Source organism: Xiphophorus hellerii, chromosome 4 (genome assembly GCF_003331165.1).
Source record: "Xiphophorus hellerii strain 12219 chromosome 4, Xiphophorus_hellerii-4.1, whole genome shotgun sequence".
Lineage (NCBI taxonomy): Eukaryota > Metazoa > Chordata > Actinopteri > Cyprinodontiformes > Poeciliidae > Xiphophorus > Xiphophorus hellerii.
The window spans coordinates 29898199-29914907 of record NC_045675.1 but is presented as its reverse complement, the minus strand read 5'-3'; the positions used below and the strand labels follow the sequence as shown (position 1 = coordinate 29914907).

The 16709-nt window shown below is 38.9% G+C and overlaps 1 protein-coding gene across 1 annotated transcript in view; it reads left to right on the top strand.

The window, feature by feature from the left end:
* itfg1 (integrin alpha FG-GAP repeat containing 1) overlaps nucleotides 1–16709 on the top strand; it is a 170352-nt gene that overhangs the window by 12372 nt on the left and 141271 nt on the right. The gene's annotated exons all lie outside the window — the stretch shown is intronic.

Sequence of the window (16709 nt, the reverse complement as noted above, 5' to 3'; positions counted from 1 at the left end):
AATAGTTATTTGTAAAAAAAAAACCCAAAAACAGCACACTTGTTTTAATTTCTAGGGTTTTAACACCTAAATCATGGAAATTATTTATATTACTAACAATAAATCAAAGTGAAAAAGTTGACTGGTTCAATGACAATAATCCAGTAATGGTGTCACTGTAATAATCTTGCGCTCCTGTCTAAAAAATGATCTGGTTTTTTGGATTTTGTTCTGTGTTTCTAAATCACATCACAGGGCCATGGTGGTCACAATCATGATTGAAAGCCTAGTCATCTAAAGACGTTACTCTTGGTGTGACAGGTGTCTCGAGGGTCAGTCTGCAAACTGAACAGCTATAACTCTGTCTGGGCAAGGAGAAACGTACACAAAACGGCGTGCGTGCGTGTGGTAAATGGTTTGAGTAATGTGTTTTGGGTGAATCTCCTTCTGAGGATTCATGAATTAGATAAACACACATTTCTTTAAAATAGTGAAGAGAAGCGATGCATATTCATTTTTCCACATAAAGATCTGAAAAGTATACAATGAATTTGTTTTCAGCTTCCCTTAGTTTATATTTTGTAGAGACAGATTTTTATTTGTTTTTGTCAAAATGGCTTAAGTTCAGTTAGACTGAGTTGAGAGCTTGTATACAGTATACATTTTTTAAACTTTTGCCACTGATTATTAATTAGTTTTAGCTCAGGACTTTGACTGAACCATTCTAACACAAGAATATGCCTGGATATAAGCCAAATCATTATGTTTGACTTTCTTCTTCTGACTCCTCCATCAGGTCAGCTTTAGAGTTTACGACTATTAGTTATCCTGCCAACAGGATCCAGCTGAGCTCTGGATCTATGCAGCTCCTCCAGAGTTGCCATTGGTCTCTTTGCTTTTTCTTTATACCTCCCTTTACCTATTATCTCTTGGCAAGTTTTTACAGGCGTATCACCCATTCCATTTTCGGATGACGGCGTTCATTGTTCTTTCAAGGAGTTTGAATACGTTTGCAAGACACTGCTTTCCTTCGGCTAGAATAACAGGCAGCAGTCATAGATTGTTGGGACTCTATTTGCATGTCTTCAGGCTAAGTCTGCCGGTGAGGGAACCCTGGTTTCAGTTGGATGTATCCGTTTCTCAGCTGACAGCTGTGACATTTCCCTCAGAATGCCAAAGGCTCCCCCCCCCCGTCCAGCTGAGGGATGACCCAGTCGAGGGGTTAAAGACGGAGGGAACAAATCGATGCAGATAAACACTGAGGTCTTGACTGATAAGCTGCAGGATGTCTTTTAGCTTAACTATGAACAAATATACACAAGATACAAGAGTCACAAGAGCAACCGAACGCACACACACGCTGTGGTTTAATACATCTTATTTTGCTTCATTATTGTCAACATCATTCAAAGTCCATCTCAAACACAAAGTAGACATCCTTCCTGCAGACCCATAAATAAAGCAATTTGATCATTTGGCTGGATGGCCTTCCTTGAGCTCGTTTTTGAAACCACCCTGCAGGGATGAACCACACATGTGTGTGTGTGTGTGTGTTGCTGCTGTGGCATTTACTATATCCCTTTGACAGCCAAGGCAGAATAGGAGTCACAGCTTGTTTGCTGGGTAACAGGCTAACAAATAAGCCTCTCAGGGGCAGTAGAGACATGAAGTAAAGGATTGACTCTGTGCCTCGCGCCTTCCTATCACTTCACATCATTTTCTTTACCTCCGTTTCTCTTTTCCTGCATTTCAGTTGGGCTTTCTGTTCTGTTCCTACTCTCGTCTTGTTTTATGATAATACACTTTTTTCTTTGAAAAAAAAAAGTACTGTTTTTTTTGTTGTTTGTTTTACCCCAGACATAGGCAAACATACACCTAATGGCTTGTCTTCTTGTGTCGTCGAATGAGGCAACGGCGTACATGCACAAAAACACGACGCATATCAACGGCTAATACAGCAGGTGAAGTGCTGGCTGTCAGATCTTCTTTAGACACGCTGCCTGAACAAACCAGAGAGCTGCTGCCGGAGCTGGAAGGTGTTTTACAAGTCCAATATGGAGATGTTATCCTGATGTTCTTTGCTTTAGATTGCTCTTGTAACCTGTCTGTGTGAAATACAAAAGTAGGACTTAGTGCTGGTTTTTGAGTGGAGAAGTATTTTGAGTACAGAATTTCTGTTTTGATTTTGGAAATCCCCCAAAAAATCAGATAATTTAACTCAAAACTACAGAAGTTGGTGCTGCTACTTGAAAAATGAGTAGATGTGTAGTTTTTTTTTCTATCAAGTTCTAGTTTCACTTATCTAGGTAAGAGTTGTTCTAAAATAGAAACCGGCAGGCAAAGAAATGAGTTCACTCATTAAGGAGTCACACAGTGATTCTGTTCTGATGTATAGGCTCTGCACCAAACTGCACTGCGCTATCGTAGTTCTTTGGCTTCTGTCACTTTCTTTTTTGCTCTCCTCCATCTCTGCAACTATCCAAACATCCTCAGTGTTTTACAACCACTTTAAAACTCACTTTAACTACTCAGCAAAATACAACAACAAAAAAAAATAGACTTCCTTTACAATATTGACAAAGTGCATACTGTTTGTTTCTTGTTTCTTAATCTGTCTGTGTGGCTTTTTTATTTTTATCCAAATGGGATGTTGGCACAACACTCTGATCTATTTGTACCAGCAAAGGTGTTTTGTAAGATCAGGCTGCAGCTGAAATACAAATACAATAAAAGAATAAAAAGTACAATAAAAAACGCTCCTGACCATTCAGGAGGCAGTCATACCAAAGTACAGATGAATATTTTACTGCACTATATTTAACGTTAGTCAACAGTTTAAACAAGTCAATAGACTTAGACAATAGACAAATAAATTTATACATAAGTTTTCTTAAAACAGCCATCAAAGTGCTGATGCGAGCAGATACAAACAGTTCACTGGCACTGGTCCATCTGGGCTTATTTAACAAAAGTCCTAATGCATCATGATAAGCCACCTTCAATCTATGAAGACTGGCGCTTTTAAAATTGCACCACAAATGTGCAGTATACAGTGATGTACAGTACGATCTAAACAAGTTCAGTTTCACTTCATCAGAACAGAATCCAAACTTATGGACAAGTATATTTGCCTGAGCATATAACGTTAGATTTATGTATGATAAACTCCAAGATGGTTTTTGACTGGATTGATAGGAATTTCATCTGAAAACCTAACCCTAGCCCCCCTGACGGATCATAATTTTTTTTCACCGCTGTTTTATTGTTCTAAGTCTCTAAATAATTTCCAAAATCAGTTTATTGAGTGAATCGGTAATATTTAATCAAGACTACTCAGTTTGAAAGAGAAAAAGTGCAAATGATTCACTGCACTGTGGATTTTTAGACTTAATACAGTAAAACTTTTTACAACTGCATTGGTTACTTGTCAGCTTCTTCGGTGTAGTTTTTCACAAAGTATAACATTTTTAACATTTATAGTGGAAAGATTTGCAGCAATATTGCTTATATTTTAGCTTGTCAGATGAGAAGAGATGAAAAGTGCATACATTTTGCATTAACAATAAAAAGGTAGGGTCCGTCTATTTCCTGGCCTTTTTCTGCGAGCTACAGTTAGTGGCTTATGATGGAGTATAAGGACCAGGCTCTGAGTTTTTGATTTGGGTTTTAAATACGAGTAAAGTTGGACGAGAATAAAATCGTAATTTTATGATCACTTTTCACCATACTGCACTAAATTGGGGAATACTAAAGGTCTTGTAAAGTTATGGATGGTATTGGTTTAACAAATGACTAAGTACTAAATGTTTTAGCACATCAGAAGCAAATTTTCAGCCCCAGGACTTTGAAACGATTGCTTAAACAACTTTTTATTTAAGAGAAAGAACCAGACTTGCGTTACATATCACTCTGAAGCTTTTAAATTTAACAACTTTCTTCCGGCAATATTGCATCTTTAGGTTTTTTTTTATTTTTTAATTTCCTTTTATTTAACCAGGTAAACCCCGCTTAGATCTAGATCTCATTTTCAAGAGGGACCTTGGCAGAAGTCTGCAATACACAGCAACCTGGTTACAAAATAAAACTAATTAATACATTCTGCCAATATTTAACCAATTCTGCTAATAGCACTTGGTTCTTGCAGTATTATGACTGTATTCTTGTATTTGAAAATAAAAATCTCTCAACCTGGCCATAAAACTCCGTCACACTTGCTTCACTGACCTCTGCTGCCGTTTTTCTTTTCACTGTCAGACTTCTCCATCTCTACTCTATGACGGCAGATATATTTCAAAACACCCGCGCTTGTATTCTTTGCTCCGTTTTTTTTTCTTCTTCTGCTTCGTGAACAACAGGGCTGTGTAGCTACTTCTACTGGCTGGAACAGGCAGCCTGTTGATTAGTTTGAACACTGCTTCCACCTAGTGAGCGGAGGCTTGTTTATCAGTTAACGTGAATAAAGACAATTATAAAGTCCTGCCCAGGGGTGCGCCCCACTATTTGAGAAGTACTGAGATCAACAGTACAGTAGACGCATATCAACAAATGTTGATAAGGTCTCTAAAGAAATGGAAACTCTTAAAAACTGCATTGAATTTGGGGTGCAGCAGAACGTCCATGTGGCAGTGAATGAATACATTATGCTGAAGCAGCAGCTGGAGAAGAACACTATGATCATAAAAATGCTTGAACATTTAAAAGAAGCACAGTATTTTGGTTTATTTAAATACATTACTGAAGAATTCAGTTTCATGTCATTTGCAAGAAATTGACCACTTCATAGATGATCTGTTAATCTTCCATGTAGGTTAAGGTTTTACATGAAACAAAGAGTAAAAGTAAGGTCAGATTTTCCACTCAGCAAAAAGGTGCAAAACAGTCTGCTTGATAGTCTGCTTGATAGTCTTCAGATTTGTGAAGACTGGGGCCCGAAAACCAAGGAAAACATTAATTCAAATAAAGAAAATCTTCAACCTTGAAGGATTTGTCACCATGAGCAAAAGTCTTACAGTTTTATTTGATCACCGACATGAACTATACTCTCTTTCTTTGAGCATTTATTTGCAGTACAGTTGTCAAAGCCATAAAGAGACTGCAAACCTTTACAACTGTTTGAAAAATAAGACGAGGAACACTGACCTTTCCCACTGAAACAACGAAGTGTGAAAGAAGATATCCTTAAGAGAAGCTGACGATGGATCAGCCACGCTCTGCTGATGAGATTTGGAAGCAGATGTCAAAAGTCTGAGCTGAACCAGCCGGAAAGAAAGACATAGAATACAGATGGCTGGAGATCACTGGTCAGTGGTCTTTGCTCCAAGGGAGCCAGCAGGTGATTTTAATAAGTGTAGTAAAGTAGATAGTTGATGTTATCATTTGTAATAAGAACATAACAGGTGATCATCAAAACCCCCCAGTGTGGACTTGGCTCTGAGGTCATTCCAGGTTATTTGCTACATTCATTAAAAAGTGCTCTTCATTGTGAATCCAATTAGGACTAACTTAGCAAGAGAGAGAGAATCTGAATCTAAGTGTCTCTCCCTGGAAGTTTGTTGTAGTCTGAATTTAGACATTAGAGATTGTCTGTTTTCAGATAATTTGGGACAATATTCTTGTCAACACTTTGTCCAATGTCTTTATGGGAATGGATGATATTCACAAATATGTTTTTAGCTAATATATTTACATTATTTCAGGTGAAGTGGTAATGACTTTAAGAAGACAGAGAGAGAGGTTTTAGAGCCAGCCTTCAACAAGTCAATAGCCTGTCTTGACTACTCACAGGCACTGAATGCCTATAATCTGGAATTTTCATAGACCAATAGGCAGATATTGGTACAACATCTTTCAAATAGATGTGCATCTAACTTTAAACGCTACATGCTTGATGTTGTATCAGCAAAGGCTGCACAATATTAGAAAATCTTGAGGAGGCAATAATATTGATAAACTTTACCATGACGATATCAGGTGCGGTATACACCTGTTTTCTTATTTCCTCTCCTTCTAATCTGTGCTTCTTACTCTGAACATTATTGTCTTTTGTGTCTAGTGTGAGCTTTTGTTGCCCTGTCCAACTGGCTAAATATTGCATTTGCCTAAAAAATGCTACTTGAAAACGTGTGAAACATTGTAATCAACCATTAGTTCACTCCAAACAGTCCTTTGTCATATGAATAGAATAGAATAGATATACTTTATTGAACCCCAAGGGGAAATTTCTTATTTGTTGAAAGCTACTCCATCTCAGGTAATGAATAAAAGAGTAACAAGTTCAAAATGACTAGATATAAACAAATAAATTAATAAATAACAAGCAATCACATGCAATATATTAATCAATAAATAATCTATAAATGAGCGCAGAAAAAAAATTGAATAAATTAGCTCAGACTTGGGCGTTTTAAAGCCTGATATCAACAGGCAGAAATGGCTTTCTGTGGCGCTCTGTGGTGCACTTTGGCAAAATGAGTCTCTGGCTGAAGGTGCTCCTGTATCTGGCCAACACGTCATGGAGTGGATGAGACTCATTGTCCAAGATGGCCTGCATCTTGGACAGGATTCTTCTTTCTGACACCACTGTCAGAGAGTCCAGCTCCACTCCAACGACGTTACAAATATAGCAACGACTGCTCTTGATACCCTTTATTTTGCAGTCGTAGTATGCTCAGCATTGTTACACTATGAGCATGATGGAAACCAGATTTGCTTTCTCTGCCAATAAGTTATAGACCCTTTTTTGTGCTTATATCCTCAGTATTTTAAACTCAAAATGTTCCATTTTGTCAGTTTCTGTTTTGTTGCCATGTTTTAGAGACCTTTTACTCTTAGAAATCAATCAGCTACAGAAAATCCATAATTGTACCCTTGAAGGGTCAACAGCAAATCTATAGAGAGATTGTGACATTTATTGTTTTTATGGGCCCAAAAAATATCAAGATTATATTTCCTCACAGACTTTTCAAAGCTACAGTTTTTCTAGTCAGGCAAAGTGAACCCAGCAAACATGAGTTAATGGAAATGTTTTGCATTAAACAAAAACATGGTTTAGATTTGTCTCAAACAAAAACTGTTTGTAAAAATGTGAAGCCCAACTTTGACCTTACAGACAACTGTATTGTGAAACTTTAACCTGAGTAACAGCTAAATGTGATTAAAGTCTGATGCCCTTCCTTCTGTCCTGAAGCTACACTTAACAACATGCCACATGCACAACAAGTACGGTATGTTATTTCAGAAAAAACGTACAGTCTGAGATACTTAAATCACAACCATGATCGTGCTGTAATCGGTATTCTCACTCATTACTGACAGAATGTACCCTCCTGTGCTTATGTGAGGGTAAATGTCGTTAGGCGACACCGTTACCACATTTACCTTTTTGTTTTCTTGTCCATTATCAAAAACCATCAAATGTCCGCTGCTTGCCTCTCAGAAAGCATCATAGCACCTTTTGAGGCTGCAAATAAAGGGAAGATGCAGTGGCAAGTGGGGAGAATAATGTGAAAGTGAGTCAAAGCAAGCAGATGGTGCACACTCATGTCTGCTGCCATCTATCTTCCCAGAGTCAGAGTTCACCCTCTCTGCTGCGGCTCAGAATCCCCCGAGCGCTGCCCTATCTGTTTATACAGAGGCTAATAGGACGGCCGGTCTTCATCCCCTTACGGCACCTCGGCATAATGGAATACTGGGACATAATGCCGCTCCAGTCAAACACTCAACTGAGGCCTTCAAATTGCCTCCAATCCCCTTAACAAATCTGCAGAGAGGCTATGAATAATTTGAGGGCCTGCTCATCTCTTCTGTCTTCTGTTCTTCTCGCTTCTCCTCCTCCTCTTCAGATTAAACCTGAATCAGATAACTTGATTTTGCTTTTTTTTTTTTTTTTAATTACAAAGTCCCAGACAATTTACCAGACTGATCTAGTTCAGCTTGAAAGGTCTTAAGCAGAAGTAACATTTGGAAGAAGTACCCTGAATGAATACAGAGGAAACTGCTGACTCTGCCTGAGTGGAAGCAAAAGTAGACCTGCTGTCACAATCACAAATTTTGATAAATAGTCCCAGAAGTTATTGTGATTATGATAATATTGTCGTTTTGAGGCCATTTTCAGGTAATGTGATGATAATAGTGTAATAATGCAAGAACACATTCTCAAAGATCGGTAAACTTCAAAGTCTAATGAACATTTAAAACTGAATTTTGAAGACATTTTAAGTTTTCAAAATGAATAAAACAACAAATAAGTGAATTATGGAGTCTCTGTAAACAAAGTCATCCTTAAAAAAAAGGGCTAATTGAGACCAAAGCACCAGACTGAAGACTTTGGTTATCCAGTTTTTGGTAGAAAAGAGAAAAACGATAAATAATGCAAATGGTACTGAGCTTGTTTTAATTTATCATGTGATTTACTGATTTATTGCTTATTGCAATAGGCCTTAAAAAAAGCGTCCTTTAAGTTCACTTTATTTCTCCTATTATTGCTCACTTTTAATTACTAAGTAATCAAATCATTTTCCAAGTACAAACTGCAGATTTCAGATGTAGAAATGAGATCTAGAGCTTGTTGAAGGAGTTTTTGTCTCCATTTGACCTTAAGAGGAGTGGAACCTTTGTGCCCCACGGAGCCATTTTCCCGGCAGCGTGTGCCTCAGTTTATCTTTGGAGCTGTTTGTTTTAGAAATACTTGAGCTGTGTCAGTCGGGGCTTTTAAAACCCTGCTATTAGGAATAGACACACTTGCAATTATTCCGTTAGCGTGAAAGGACTGGCTGATTGTCGATGATTGGCTGGATCACAACCTGATGACAAAGGAACTCGCAGATTCACATACAGACATTTAAATAATGTGCTGAAATCAGCCACGCCGTGCGGGGGTGGGCGTTTGTGTGTTTGTGCGGGCGCCTCGTCGCGAACACGTTCATGTGGGTGTGAAGGCAGGAATTTTCAAGTGCCATTGTGATGGAGGGACAATTTTAGCACCGTCACAAAAGCTGGAGTCAGCGTGCGAGCCCGGGCAATAATAAAGTGATTACAGATTACGTTCTGCAGCCAAAGAGTTGCCTTTTGCTTCTAGTGAGCTGCTTTTTTAAGGTCCAGATCTACCTCGGACCATGTGTTGCTTTCTGTAGGTGCCTCACTCAGTCTTCTTTGTGGGTTTTTAGTACGTTTTTTGTGTCTTCAGACGTCACAGGTAGCATATCTCCCATTTCCCGGCAACATGACATTTTACTTACAGCTCTGAGTCCCTGCAGCGGTTATGCAAGCCCAGCTTCCCACACACAAGCACATTTATATACTTCAATTATATATGCATCCTTCCAGAGTGGTGGAGGATGACAGCTCCATTAGCTTGTGCTTTAAATGCATGTATTTACTGAATCTGCAAAGAGCCAAGCCAGTACTGCTGAACTGGTTCAGGACTTAATTTTTGGAAACTTTGCCTTTTTTGTCCCAAATAACCAACAAATGAATTTAATTTATAGATGGTTTGGGACAGTTGAGTTTGAAAGATTTTAAGAATTACAGGAAAAGGGAAAATGTTGATTCCAAAGCAAAGTGGAATGATAAGTTTCAAATTCTTAAACATATCTCGCTTACTTGTTAAGTCATAGCAACATAGCAACAAGACTTTAGAAAGACAGTTTTTAGTGATTTTAGACAGAACATGTCTAATCATGGTGTCTCAATGGAGATGTTGAGAAGTGAGAAAAACAACCTGCTTTTTCTCAGTGAGCAAAGTAGAAAACAGACAGCTTCACAAAAGTGGCATCTGGATTTAGTGTTCCCGTTTATTTACGGTCTAAACACCTCAAAATGCTTTAAAAGAAAGTTTTGTCATTTTAAAGCAAAGTTGGTTTAGAGAAAACTTTTGATCTCGTCCAGAGAAACAGAAAGTGGGCAACTTCACCAAACTGTTGTCTCGTTCAAGTTTATTGTCTAAACATCTCAAAATGGGTAAAACAAGACAAGAACATGCCTGACCATTGTGTTCAGAGTTACAGCGAAGTGGATTTAAAAAATATGCTTCATCATTTTCAAGAATGGTAACGACTTAATAGTGCAAGAACACATTCTCAAATGTTCAGTAGATTTTAAAGTTTGTTGATCTTTAACGCTGGAACTGGAAGACATTTTAAATATCCAAAATAACTAAACAAAACAACAGAAACAGCAGATAAAATTAATTACAAAATGTCAACAGTGTAGGCAAAATTGTCCTGAAAAAAGGGGCTGTAGTTGAGAGCAAAGCACCAGACTGAAGACTTTTGTCATCCAGTTTTTGCTAGAGAGAAACGATAAATCCTGCAAATTGAAATGATTAATATCGTTTTAATTTATCATGAGATTAATTGATTTATTGCTGTCCTACCATTAGGTTATTATTCCTCTTTCTCAGAGGGTACCAACACTGATCTGTCAAAAGTTTATGATTGACTTTCATTCTTTTTTGTTCCATTTATTGACTTGCAGAGCAAAGAGTGAAAATAATATTAAAACATTTTCCTCGGAGTCCAATACTAGACCTGCACATATATTATGCCGTCTTCTTGTCTTGTTCAGTTTGATGAAATTGTATTTATAGCATACCAAATCATTTCAAAAGTAATGAGATTTCATAAAACTTTACGTTGATATGTGAAGTCTCAATTGTGCTATGAAGAAAAACCTTCCATCAAGCCACTATTTAATCCCAAGGTGGATAAAAAACAGGTTTTCCTTGATTTGAACTCCTAAAAAGAATATGACTCAACCAGAGCCACTGCAGCTTTGTATGAGTTTAATGTGGCTTTTAGGAGTTTCACCACTTTACCAGGTGCTGGGTTAATTGTTTTTACAATAATCAGGCTTTCTTAATTACTAAAGACAATAACATCCCAATCCTGGTTATTGTTGTTCTACAGCACATAATATCAACATAATTTAAAAACAGACAGTAATTGGATTCTTTTTTTTTTTTTATCAGTAAATTGAAGGTAATTGCTCTTTAGTGGGAATTATTGAACCCGACAAACAACACAAGTCCAATTTACCAAGACACTCATGCTAATTCAGAAACGGTTTGTGAAATTAAACCATGTTAGAATACGCTAAACTAATGAGAATATTACAAGGAGGACTCTGTCTTTCTGTCCTCATTTATGTGATGTCTCTTAATTTGAAAAAGTAAAACTGTGTTACATTGAACAATAGTGCCACCACTTAGGTTTTATATTAGAGGGGCAGTATTATGTGTTTACCAGGCATGTTGTGCCATTTTATAGCACAATCAAGTAACAAAATGAACTTCAGTGGTCATAAAAAATCCTGTATATATCTATAATGACTCAAAATAAATTTTCCTTCCTGATTTAAAATCTTGAAATTGTCTCCTGCTCTTTCTGAAACTCTGCCTTCAAGAAGTCATCACAACATCTCTCCTCTGTTAACCCTTTAATAACATTTTTAGCTGTAGCTTGCACAATGAGCTCAGCAGATGCACAGTCCCACCAGGTGTTTGCTAATTGCTGATGGCTAGTCTGAAGGAGCTGAGGGGGTGGAATTGCAGGTGGGGCCTGCTTTGTGAGGCGGGAGCTCAGAAACTTGGAACTTGCAGCTCCAAGGAGGAGCTTCGTCCTCGAAGGCGGAGCTAGGACCACAAAGATGTTTTGCACAGCTAAATGGTTGCCATGGATATTAAAGGATTTCTCAAACATGCATGAAAAAAATCAAAGCAACACTCAATGCATGTTTTTGTCAAGGGAATAACATTATTACATGATGTAAAGCTCAAAAAAGTCGATTTTACATAAAACTGCCCCTTTAATTTGCACTTTATGGGTTTATTGTGAACTAATGAAGGTAGACTTGAGGAAGAAAAAGTTAAAAAGGTCTTTCATTCGGACTCAACAGCAGATTTTATTTCTGGAGATCTGTCTGTGCTCATCTCTCTTTTAACACCGATTGGTGGGGAGGCGGGGGACCTGCTCCACAGTCACAGCAATAAGAGTTTGCGAAATGAAGATCTCTGTATGCATCGCTCTGCTCCAACACGCTCCTCTCACTGAATCAGCAGACTCACGGCTAATCAGCCAATCCCGGCTGGATTCTGTCTAAGAGGCCTGATTGGCTGATTAACTAAGCTCATCAAGATGCCACCCGTAGAGGCCACAGGACGCACACAGCAACGAGGAGAAGGACAAACACACAGCGAGCGTTTCAGTGTGAACCCTGCTCTCTGTGTGTAATGCATGCATGAATTGGTTACTTGCTTTGTTTATGTAAAATGTTCTGAGTTCATGTTCACAACTTGTTCAAAGTTTAAAGTGTAGCATTCTGGGTTTTAATGGTTGTTAAAAAAAATAGAGGCATTTAGTTTGAGGCTGTGGTAGTCAAATCCTAAATCTGAAAATATTCACTAGTAAATCGTTGTTGTTGGGATGCTGAAGTTTTAGGATGTATGTAACTATGTAGCTATATTTCAGAAAAATACCTAGCTCTAAGATGCTTAAATGTTTCTGTTGCTTAGGAAACGCTCTAATCAGACTCTGGGCCTGATGGTGATTGAATTCTGAGGTATTTTTGGGCCCAAGTAATAAATTAAAAGCCCCCTGAATAAGTTCTTTGTCTGTGTGAGGACAGAGGTGAGTCACGAGTCTTGTGGAATATTTAGTCCTGTAGTCAAGTTTCTTTGTATAACACATTTCAGCAACAAGGCAGTTTAAAGTGTTTTACACCATAAAAACATACGAAAAAAACAATTATGAAACAAGCAATAAACATATTTTGTCTAATGCCATCATCAAAATCATCAAGCAAATATACATTAAACATGTTGATCAATGTTCTAGTTATCATGAATCAAAGGGAACTATAAACAGGTGGGGTTTTAGCCTTGATTGTTTCTGCAGTTGTGCCGTTTTCTGAAAGTTTGTTCCAGATTTGAGGTGGCAAGAAGCTGAATGCTCCTTCTCCATGTCTGGTTCTGGGGATGCAGAGCAGAACAGAACCAGAAGACTTGAGAGGTCTGGAAGGTTGATACAAGAGCAGATCTTTAAAGGGGCAGTATTATGTATTTTCCAGGCACATAATGCCATTTTATAGCACAATTAAGTAGCTATGTTGCCTTCATTTGTTATCAAATGCTATACATATCAAATATGACTCAAAAGAAATTTGACTTTTTAAATTAACACTTATAAATTGGACCTCCGTCTCTTTAAAAACTCCTGCTCTTCCTGACACGCGGCCTTCAGGAAGTCCTCACAATGTCACACCCTTTATCAATTTTTTTATTTTTATTGTTATTTTTTTTACCAGCTTTTCACTGAGAAGTAGCTTATACACTGCTCAAAAAAATAAAGGGAACACTTAAACAACACAATATAACTCCAAGTAAATCAAACTTCTGTGAAATCAAACTGTCCACTTAGGAAGCAACACTGATTGACAATCAATTTCACCTGCTGTTGTGCAAATGGAATAGACAACAGGTGGAAATTATTGGCAATTAGCAAGACACACTCAATAAAGGAGTGGTTCTGCAGTTGGGACCACAGACCACTTCTCAGTACCTATGCTGTCTGGCTGATGTTTTGGTCAGTTTTGAATGTTGGTGGTGCTTTCACACTCGTGGTAGCATGAGACGGACTCCACAACCCACACAAGTGGCTCAGGTAGTGCAGCTCATCCAGGATGGCACATCAATGCGAGCTGTGGCAAGAAGGTTTGATGTGTCTGTCAGCGTAGTGTCCAGAGGCTGGAGGCGCTACCAGGAGACAGGCCAGTACACCAGGAGACGTGGAGGAGGCCGTAGGAGGGCAACAACCCAGCAGCAGGACCGCTACCTCCGCCTTTGTGCAAGAAGGAACAGGAGGAGCACTGCCAGAGCCCTGCAAAATGATCTCCAGCAGGCCACAAATGTGCATGTGTCTGCACAAACGGTTAGAAACCGACTCCATTAGGATGGTATGAGGGCCCGACGTCCACAGATGGGGGTTGTGCTCACAGCCCAACACCGTGCAGGACGCTTGGCATTTGCCAGAGAACACCAGGATTGGCAAATTCGCCACTGGCGCCTTGTGCTCTTCACAGATGAAAGCAGGTTCACACTGAGCACATGTGACAGACGTGACAGAGTCTGGAGACGCCGTGGAGAGCTGTCTGCTGCCTGCAACATCCTTCAGCACGACCGGTTTGGCAGTGGGTCAGTAATGGTGTGGGGTGGCATTTCTTTGGAGGGCCGCACAGCCCTCCATGTGCTCACCAGAGGTAGCCTGACTGCCATTAGGTACCGAGATGAGATCCTCAGACCCCTTGTGAGACCATATGCTGGTGCGGTTGGCCCTGGGTTCCTCCTAATGCAGGACAATGCTAGACCTCATGTGGCTGGAGTGTGTCAACAGTTCCTGCAAGATGAAGGCATTAAAGCTATGGAATGGCCAGCCTGTTCCCCAGACCTGAATCCGATTGAGCACATCTGGGACATCATGTCTCGCTCCATCCACCAACGTCACGTTGCACCACAGACTGTCCAGGAGTTGGCGGATGCTTTAGTCCAGGTCTGGGAGGAGATCCCTCAGGAGACCATCCGCCACCTCATCAGGAGCATGCCCAGGCGTTGTAGGGAGGTCATACAGGCACGTGGAGGCCACACACAATACTGAGCCTCATTTTGACTTGTTTTAAGGACATTACATTAAAGTTGGATCAGCGTGTAGTGTTATTTCACTTTAATTTTGTGTGTGGCTCCAAATCCAGGCCTCCATTGGTTAATAAATTTGATTTCCATTGATGATTTTTGTGTGATTTTGTTGTCAGCACATTCAACTTTGTACAGAACAAAGTATTCAATGAGAATATTTCTTTCATTCAGGTCTAGGATGTGTTATTTGAGTGTTCCCTTTATTTTTTTGAGCAGTGTATAATGAGCTCAGCAGATGCCCAGTTCCACCAGGTGTTTGCTAATTGCTGCTGGCTAGTCTGAAGGAGCTGAATGGATTAGTCACACATGAGGCATTTTGCACAGCTGAATCGTTACCACAGGAGATTAAATGATTTTTCTTCATGAGAGCGTCAAGGCAACACTCATTTATGCTTTTGATGAGGGAATGATTAACATTATAACATGATGAAAGTAGATTTTACACAATACTGTCCTTTTAATGCATTTTGGTGCTAAACCATTTAACGATTTATAAACTAACGGAAGTATTTTAAGGTCTATTCTTGAGTTATAGAATGATGTAGGTCTATAGTTTCACACATCATTCATAACCAATCCCACCGCTGCGCTTTAAACTCTCTCCTGGCGACAGCATGTGCGTTGGAGGCAATCACTCGATGTAAAATGTCTGCCGTTGCCACGTTCATTATGCAGGACCTCCACTGTTCCCCTCACTAATGCAACAACCTTTCCTACTTTCCTTGTTCCCAATCCATTATCACGCAGATTTTCTTTTCTTCTATGCAGAGCACTGCAACCCATCGAGCCCAGCTCTAGTCTGAAGCAGATCAATGGCGATATTTATTTCATGTCCAATTATTGGGGCAGAGCCACAGAACACGGCAATTAAAGTAATCGTCGTCTCGCAGAGAAGCACACAGAAAACCGCATTAAAAGTGCAGCCTGCAGCTCGAAGCTTCAAGCGCAGGCAATATGAGTACAAGTGCAGGGTTATAAGATTCCAATAGCGAAAGCTACAGGCATTACCAGGGGGCGAAGACCTGAGAAAGCTCAGAGAAATCCTGTTGCTCCGAGCACCATATTTTCTCCATTATATGTATTTTTTTTTTCCTTTCTTCACCTGGTTTTCCGTCTGACTGCTCAAAGAAGCTAATTCATTGTGGAATCTTTAATAGATTTTCATACAAGACACACTACAGATGACTGTGTAATTAAGCTTCTTTTATTCATTAACACACTACCTCTTTATGATATTTCTGTTTCCTTACATAATGGAGCTGTGCTCCTCTTGGGAAGACCAGGAAGCAAAGTATGGCAGTATCTATTCTTCTTGTGGTGAATGTGTATGTTTTGCATTTTTGTATTGAGTAAAATTAACAGCTGTAATATTCTTTAGGGGATTCGGTTCCTACTAGTATTATTTCTGATGCGACATTGCTCAAATATGAAGCAGATTTTCTTTTTCTTACCTAATATGAAACGTTTACCATCAATGTTTGAAATTATAAAGTTCCTTTCTCTGATTGCCTGTGCAAAGTACTAGAACTTCACTTTTGTCCTCACTGATCTGAAAGTTTTCTGTCATCCATATTAAATTTAAAAGTTCATCAGCCGGTTCTGTGAGTCATCAGGTGACAGTGCAGTTGCCAGCAATTTCATTTATACTCGACAAACAAACTTTAAAAATGTTGCAGTTTATACTTCTGGAACTCATACAATGGATGTTTTGGTGCATCTACAAGTTTGTTTCGAAAAATTTAATCTAATGGTATTAGTCTATAAACACAAAAGAGTCGATGTAAAAAAAAAAAAAGTGTACTGAATTTATTTGTGTACATTTTTGGTATATCAATTATACCAAACATGTTTCTAGACAAAGTTGATTCAACATGATTTGTCTTTTGATCAGTCTTTGTTTCTCCTGTGCAAGCTTAACAGTGAATAAATAAAATAAATGGAATTTCCATCAGCTAAATTAAGTCAGAGAAAACTGCTTTCTTTTTTTTCCTTTTCAGCCTGCAGTCATTTCTGTGTTCTATTTTGTTTTTATTCAGTTTGCAGAATG